Here is an 8,892-nt window from a genome sequence, read left to right as displayed (position 1 = left end):
ACCTTTAAAACAGGTCAACATTCACAAAGCCGCAGGCCGTGACAGATTACCAGGATGTGTACTCAAAGCATGCGTGGACCAACTGGCAAGTGTCTTCTGACATTTTCAACCTCTCCCTGACCGAGTCTGTAATACCTACATGTTTCAAGCAGACAACCATAGTCCCTGTGCCCAAGGAAGCGAAGGTAACCTGCCTAAATTATTACCGCGCCGTAGCACTCACGTCGGTAGCCATGAAGTGTTTTGAAACGCTGGTCATGGCTCACATCAACAACCTCATCCTGGATACCCTAGACCCACTCCAATTCGCATACCCCAACAGATCCACAGATGACGCAATCACACTCTACACTGTTTTTTCATACCTGGACAAAAAGAAAACCTATGTGAGAATACTGTTCATTAACTACAGCTCAGCGTTAAACACCATAATGCCCACAAAGCTCATCACTAAACTAAGGACGCTGGGACTAAACACCTCCCTCTGCAACTGGATTCTGGACTTCCTAACGGGCCTTCCCCAGGTGGTAAGGGTAGGCAACACCACATCTGCCACGGTGATCCTCAACACTGGAGCCCCTCAGGGGTGCATGCTTCACTGTTGGCGTTGAGACTGGTGTTTGTGGGTACTATTTAATGAAGCTGCCTGTTGAGGACTTGTGAGGCGTCTGTTTCAGAAACTAGACACTAATGTACTCGTCCTCTTGCTCAGTTGTGCACCGGGGCCTCCCACTTCTCTTTCTATTCTGGTTAAAGCTCATTTGCGCTGTTCTGTGAAGGGAGTTGTACACAGCGTTGTACGATATCTTCAGTTTCTTGGCAATTTCTCGCATGGAATAGCTTTAATTTCTCAGAACAGACTGATGAGTTTCAGAAGAAAGGGCTTTGTTTCTGGCCATTTTGAGCCTGTAATCCAACCCACAAATGCTGATGCTCCAGATACTCAACTAGTCTAAAGAAGGCCAGTTTTATTGCTTCTTTAATCATCACAGCTGAAAATTGTTCTAACATAATTGCAAAAGGGTTTTCTAATGATCAGTTAGCCTTTTAAAATGATAAACTTGGATTAGCTAACACAACGTACCATTGGAACACAGGAGCGATGGTTGCTGATAATGGGCCTTTGTACGCCTACGTAGATATTCCATTCAAACTCAGCCGTTTCAAGCTACGAGAATAATTTACAACATTAACAATGTCTACACTGTATTTCTGATCAATTTTATGTTATTTTAATGGACAAAAATGTGCTTTTCTTTCAAAAACAAGGACATTTCTAAGTGACCCCAAACTTTTGAACGGTAGTGTACTTAATATATATATAAACACACTACCGTTCAAAAGTTAACACCCAATTGCCTTGTGTAAAAAAATTATTGCCGTCTTTCACTCAATAACCTTTAGCTGCAATGACTGCAAACAAATGCTTCCTGTAGTTGTTGATCAGTCTCTCACATTGCTGTGGAGTACTATTGTCCCACTCTTGCATGCAGAACTGCTTTAACTCAGCGATATTTGTGAGTTTTCAATCATGAACTGCTTGTTTCAAGTCCTGCCACAACATCTCAATTGGGATTAGGTCTGGACTTTTTGTGGGTTTTTAAGCATGAACTGCTCGTTTCACGTCCTGCCACAACATCTGTTGTTCAACTATTGTTCTATGCACAGATGATTCAAAAGTATAACTTTTTGGACGACATGGGTACGCCTATTGGGGAACCCTGGTGTAGAGTGACACACATCGTCTGATTTTATTTTAGCTGCTGGTGATGGACAGGAGGAGGTATGTATGTAAATTAATTTGATCAAGCTATGAGCCTAATAATTCCTTCTTGATAAATAGAAAAAAGAAAAAAGAAATCTCTGTAATACTAGCCTCCAAGAAATGTTATGAAGTTGGACATTCATAGATAGCGAATTCAAATTCACTGAATTCATTGATATTATCCACTGTGGAATTCATAGACATTTTCCACTGGGAAATTCATAGATAGAGCTATGCAAAGATTGACAGACTGGCAATAAATAGATCCACAATTGATAAAAAAATTATTTCTTATTCTTGGGTTATGATACTACACTGAACAAAAATACAGGGGCGTAACTTTCACTGGGGACAGGGGGACATGACCCCCCCCCCCCACCCCCACATTCTGAAATTGCATTTTTGCCCCCTTCAGTTATATTATAATACAAAATGCAGCCTCCGTGTGCTTTCGGACCAAGTGGATGCATCAGAGCTGTCGGGTAGGCTGTTTTACGGTTTCAGCAGGCTGGATTTAGGACCACACGGACACCACAGAGCGTGGGGACAGGCTGTGTTAAGGGAAAGCTTCTGAAAGCCTGGCGTATAGGACCAGCATGGGAGAGATGATCAGAGGCAGCTGCTGTCTGTCGCTCATTTTCTCAGAGTTGTAAGCAGAGCAGAGCAGAAACTGCCAACTCTTTAGTCGACTGATCTAGCTGGAAAGGTAACTGTTGTTTGAAAGTTTAAAGTATTTATTCCTAGTGCTGAGCTAGTAGTGTATGTAACTGTCATGTTACGTTCGCTAATGTTTCATCCCCTCTCGACTGAATTGAATGAACTACTAGCAGCTAGGTAGCTAGCTAGTAGCTACCACGACCAGTTCAGTACTAGCTAGCCTCTAGCTCTCTGTCAGGTAGCAGTATCTAACAGCTGTAGTGTGTATGGTAATGTTTTGTATCCTTTGTTTGTCCCGTTTCAACAGAAGTACATTTGTTAATGTACCATTAGTTAGCTAGCTCACTAAATTTAGCTATTAGTTTTGTCTCAATTACCCTAGACTTGAATCAAACGATGAAACCAGCGGCCAAACCATTGAAAACTGATATAATTTTTTATTAGTCAGTATAGCAGCGTAATGTTATTGATCTGTCCTTTTCCCTAGCTAATTCCCTACTTTTCACACTGAGATTGTATAAACAGCTTTACATGCTTCACTGTCATGGTGCATAGTCAGTACACAACACTACTCTGACACATGCCAGATGGATCAGGTGGTGACAGAGGTACCTGCAGGGTCAGACAGCCAGGGAAGACCAGTCTATGGAGCTCAGGTGAATTTTGTAGTATGTTATAACAAACAGTGAATGGATACAAAGTTCCATCGTGAGTTGATGGGTATACCTACAGTAGCTACAGTACAGCAGTTTAAAGCTACAGTCTGGGATCTGGGAATAATGGGCATTTCAATTATTGAACTATTTCTATTCTTGGATAATATAATGTATAAATGTACACGAAGTTAATTATTTGTCTTGTCTCCTCTGAGAAGGATCAGATGGGGGGGTCTCATCAGGGTCAGGCAGCCAGGGAAGAACAGTCTGTATCCCTTGATACATTTTGGAAATCAACTTGAGGTTAAAGGCTTTTCTCGATGGTACAAAACATGTAAAACAAAATTTTGAGGAAGACCTGGGAGACGTTATTGATGAAGAATGGATACAGATATGTTAGAATGCCCAGTCATGTTCATATAATCTCAGGCATAAATTACTGCAGTTTAAGACCATCCATAGAACATACTACAGTGGTTTGCGAAAGTATTCACCCCCCTTGGAATTGTTCTATATTGTTGCCTTACAACCTGGAATTCAAATTCCTTTCAGAACAGGTGTATATATACTGAGATCACATGACAGATCATGTAACACTTAGATTGCACACAGGTGAACTTTATTTAACTACTTATGTGACTTCTGAAGGTAATTGGTTGCACCAGATCTTATTTAGGGACATCATAGCAAAGAGGGTGAATACATATGCACGCACCACTTTTCCGTTTATTTATAAATAAATAAAAATGGACTACTTTGTGTATGTCCATTACATGAAATCCAATTAAAAAATATATTTAAATTACAGGTTGTAATGCAACAAAATAGGAAAAATGCCAAGGGGGTGAATACTTTTGCAAGGCACTGTACATGCCAGTGAAACTGAATATCATGCACTCAAAAAATGAAATGAATGCAGGTGTAAAACACAAAAGGGGACATATTTGCATATGTTACGGTCTTGTGAAGGCTGGCTGAATTCTGACAAAGAGTATGTTCTTTTATTCCAGCATGTCTACATATTCTCACTTCTCCCTATTTTTGTTTTCTTGGAAATGTTAATACTGGAGACTTATCAAAAGAAATTGTGTAACCTAGCATTTATAGCAGCTAAGAATTGCATTGCATTAATTGGAAGGTTGGTTATCCTTCCACAATGGATGGAATAAATGTCAAGTTATGTATCACTAGATTTGATTTATTACAAGATTAAGGGCACACTGTACAACTTCAATAAGGTCTGGATGCCTTATATGGAACACTGCACGACAAAGGAGTCTGTATTGAAAACATGCCCACGTCATAGGAGATATCTTTTTAGGCAATCCCTGCTGAGCTGCTTAGACCTGGCCCTGGGAGTCTGCTGTGCTGTTGGATGTCACTCTGGCCTTTGCCTAACACACCTGAAACCAATAATGAATGTTTCACTAAGATCCTATAGCTGTGTGGGGTGTGTTGGGTTGGGGCGCTGCAGGGCCGTGGACCCCTAGGGGCAGGGCGGGGTGACCCAGCTATATTGTGTGCAAGTAAAAAGACCTTTACAGTACTATTAGGCCTATGATATAAATGATATGGAGGATTTACTGTTTCTGTGTGTCAATGGGTAGGTTTATGTGTTTTTATTAAACTGTTGTTTCCAAAACGCTTGAGACATGAAAAAAAGATGGGAAGGAAGTTGCTGGGGAAAGAGTTGAGTTACTGACTAGACTGGTGGGGGTCGGGCGTGCAGGCGGCTCGGACCGGGTGAAATTTGATATAGAGGTTGTCTTAATAAAGACAATCAAAAGTTTTCTTTGTACTTTAAATTTAAGAGTTGTTCATTTGTTAGGCAATTGGTTAAAGGTGAAACACAATATTGATTAATGAATTATTATAGATCTAGTTCAGACTTATCAATCACTTAAACATATTTAATAATGATCTCTAACTTAGCTTGATGACTGGGCATTTTTGTTTACTTTTTGTTGTTCTAAATAGAGACAGCTAGAAGGGCCATGGGTCATATTAGATTGTGTAGGAATGAAGGAAATAAGCTTTAGATGCCCCAAAAAACAAGAGGACCCCCTGCCAAATTAAGTCTCCCCATTTCTAAAAACCAAAGTTGCGCATCTGAAAAAATATAAATGCAACATGTAAAGGGTTGGTCCCATGTTTCATGAGCTGAAATAAAAGATCCTCAATGTTCCATATTGTTCAGATGTCTCCAGTTTTGAGGGAGCACGCAACTGGCATGCTAACTGCAGGAATGTCCACAAGATCTGCTGCCAGAGAATTGAATGTTAATTTCTCTACTATAAGGCGTCTCCAATGTCATTGGCAGTATGTCCAACCGGCCTCACAACCGCAGGCCACGTGTAACTATGCCAGCCAAGGACCTCCACATCTAGCTTCTTCACCTACAAGATCATCTGAGACCAGCCACCCGTACAGCTGATGAAACTGTGGGTTTTGCACAACCGAAGAATTTCTTCACAAACTGTCAGAAACAGTCTCAGGGAAGCTCATCTGAGTGCTCGTCGTCCTGACCAGGGACTTGAACTGACTGCTGTTCAACGTCGTAACCGACTTCAGTGGGCAAGTGCTCACTTTTGATGACCACTGGCATGCTGGAGAATGGCCACTGGCATCCAGGTTTCAACTGTCCCGGGCAAATGGCAGACAGTGTGTATGTCATCATGTGGGGGAGTGGTTTGCTGATGTCAACATTGTGAACAGAGTTCTCCATGGTGGCAGGGGGGTTATGGTATGGGCATGCATAAGCTAAAGATAAACACAATTGCATTTTATCGATGGCAATTTGAATGAACAGAGTTGCCGTGATGATCCTGAGGCCCATTGTCATGTCATTAATTTACTGCCATCACATGTTTTCAGATTGCAATAAATAGCTGTCCTCGTCACCCCCCTCATCCATCCGCATGTACTTCGTGCCCCCTCTCGGAATAATGTGCATGACGCCCCTGGCAACAGCATGGAGGAAAAATGTGCTTGTATTTGATTGTTTTATTAAAAATTATGGATTTCAGCTAACAAAGAAAGGCATGCAACAACAGAGGAGAAAAATAGGTAGGTCCACGGTAAGGTTTAAACAAGTATTGACTGCACAGAGGAGGTTCACTCCAAATACTGTAGTCTCCACTCAGTTCAGATACGTGGCTATTTAGAAATCAGATAATAAGCACATTAGCTTGCTCAGCCTGATTGTCATGAATAATTGGCATCATCAATAACTTTAATCAACGCATTTCCCTTCCAGTGAATTATAAGCTTTATTACTACAGCTTTTCAGGGAGCATGTGAATGGGCGCGTTCAAGCGGATAACTTTTGTCAAGTCGGTGACAATTGTTACATGCTGACCAGACCTGACACGGTCGCAAAATACATTTTGAAATCCATGTTATTCAATTATTGCGCCAACGAGCGTCTGCGATGCCAAGGGCTAAAATAGAACACCCTTTCTATTTCTGACACAGAAATTTATTTGGTCCCCCTACACCAAACTCGATCACGACACGCAGGTTAAAATATCAAACAAACTCTGAACCAATGACATTAATTTGGGGACAGGTCGAAAAGCATTAAACATGTATGGCAATTTAGCTAGTTAGCTTGCACTTGCTAGCTAATTTGTCCTACTTAGCTAACTTGCTGTTGCTAGCTAATTTGTCCTGGGATATAAACATTGAGCTGTTATTTTAGCTGAAATGCACAATGTCTTCTGCTTTTTCATCTTTGAACTTATATGGTGATTGGCATCTACACTTTTACCACGACAACCGGCAAAACATTTTGTCTTTCAATCACCCACGTGGGTATAACCAATGAGGAGATGGCACGTGGGTACCTGCTTCTATAAACCAATGAGGAGATGGGAGAGGCAGGAATTTCAGCGCGATCTGCGTCACAAATAGAAAGGAGTTCTATTTTAGCCCTTGGCATCGCAGACGCTCGCGAGCAGTGTGGGTGCTATAATTGAATAACATGGATTTCTAAATGTATTTTGCGATGCTCGCGCACGCGACGTGTCTGGTCTGGTCAGCATGTTACACGGAACCCAAACCAGTTGTGCGCGTGCGCCATCGTGCATTAATTTATTTTGTCCCCCTATACCAAACGTGATCACGACACGCAGGTTAAAATAGCAAAACCAACTCTGAAACAACGACATTATTCTGGGGACAGGTTGAAAAGCATTAAACATGTATGGCAATTTAGATAGTTAGCTTGCACTTGCTAGCTAATTTGTCCTATTTAGCTAGCTTGCTGTTGCTAGCTAATTTGTCCTATTTAGCTAGCTTGCTGTTGCTAGCTAATTTGTCCTATTTAGCTAGCTTGCTGTTGCTAGCTAATTTGTCCTGGGATATAAACATTGAGTTGTTATTTTACCTGAAATGCACAAGCTTCTCTACTCCACCAATTAATCCACACATAAAACGGCCAACCGAATAATTTCTAGTCATCTCTCCTCCTTCCAGGCTTTTTCATCTTTGAATTTATATGGTGATTGGCATCTAAACTTTCATTGTATTACCAGGACTACCGGCAAAACAGTTAATCTTTCAATCACCCACGTGGGTATAACCAATGAGAAGATGGCACGTGGGTACCTGCTTCTATAAACCATTGAGGAGATGGGAGAGGCAGGACTTTCAGCACGATCTGCGTCAGAAATAGAAAGGGTGTTCTATTTTAGCCCTTGGCATCGCAGAAGGTTGTTGGCGCGCGCGAGCGAGCAGTGTGTGTGCAATATTTGAATAACATGGATTTCAAAATGTATTTTGCTACGCTCGCGACGTGTCTGGTCTGGTCAGCATGTAACACGGAACCCAAACCGGCTGCGCACGTGCGCTATTGTGCATAAATTTATTCCCCCCCCCACACCAAACACGATCACGACACGCAGGTTAAAATATCAAAACAAACTCTGAACCAATGACATTAATTTGGGGACAGGTCGAAAAGCATTAAACATGTATGGCAATTTAGCTAGTTAGCTTGCACTTGCTAGCTAACGTTAATTTGTTCTATTTAGCTAGCTTGCTGTTGCTAGCTAATTTGTCCTGGGATATATACATTGAGCTGTTATTTTACCTGAAATGCACAAGGACCTGTAGTATCTGGGATCTACATCTGTTTATATTAGTTACTGTGCTGTTACTAAGCAGTAATGCATTACGGCAGTGTTACGTTACTACACCTAATAGGAAATGCACATGCGCACTGGAATGCCGGGAACTGTAGAGCACGAGGGGTTTTTGACTAAACGACAACTAACTGTACTCCCGTCTCCTGCCTGGTCATTTCTCCACAACACAAATATTACAGTGGCGACGAGGTGATTAAACTACATAAACGGACATTGCTTGAAGGGAAGAATGTTGCGTGAGTAATGAAACTCAAAATAATTATGTAATTCGTCAGTTATTTTTTATTTTCTTTCGCCAGAAGAGTAGGCTAAGCACTGCTAGCACTGCTAGTACAGTATTCAGGAGCTGCCAAGTAGCAAGACTATTGGAGTCCAGAATAGCGACACTCCCCTCTGGTGGTTAAATAAAATAAACTGTCATTGAACCCATTGAAATTAGGCGATCTCAGTGGAGAAATATTGTCAAGGAAAAAAAAAAAAGGAAGAAGGGACGTACATTAATACAAATGAGTGCAGTGAATTAAGTAATTGCAGAAACTTCTGAAGTGAAGAAGTAGATGAATATTCAGAAAATTAAGGAATATAAGGAAACTGAACAATTAACTGTGAAAATGGCAACCATTGGTCGAGTACCAGAGTTTGAGGCTACAAAAGAGGATTTTGATTC

The sequence above is a fragment of the Oncorhynchus nerka genome, linkage group LG4 (assembly GCF_034236695.1).
Source record: "Oncorhynchus nerka isolate Pitt River linkage group LG4, Oner_Uvic_2.0, whole genome shotgun sequence".
NCBI classification, from domain to species: domain Eukaryota; kingdom Metazoa; phylum Chordata; class Actinopteri; order Salmoniformes; family Salmonidae; genus Oncorhynchus; species Oncorhynchus nerka.
Note: the sequence above shows the minus strand (reverse complement) of the source record.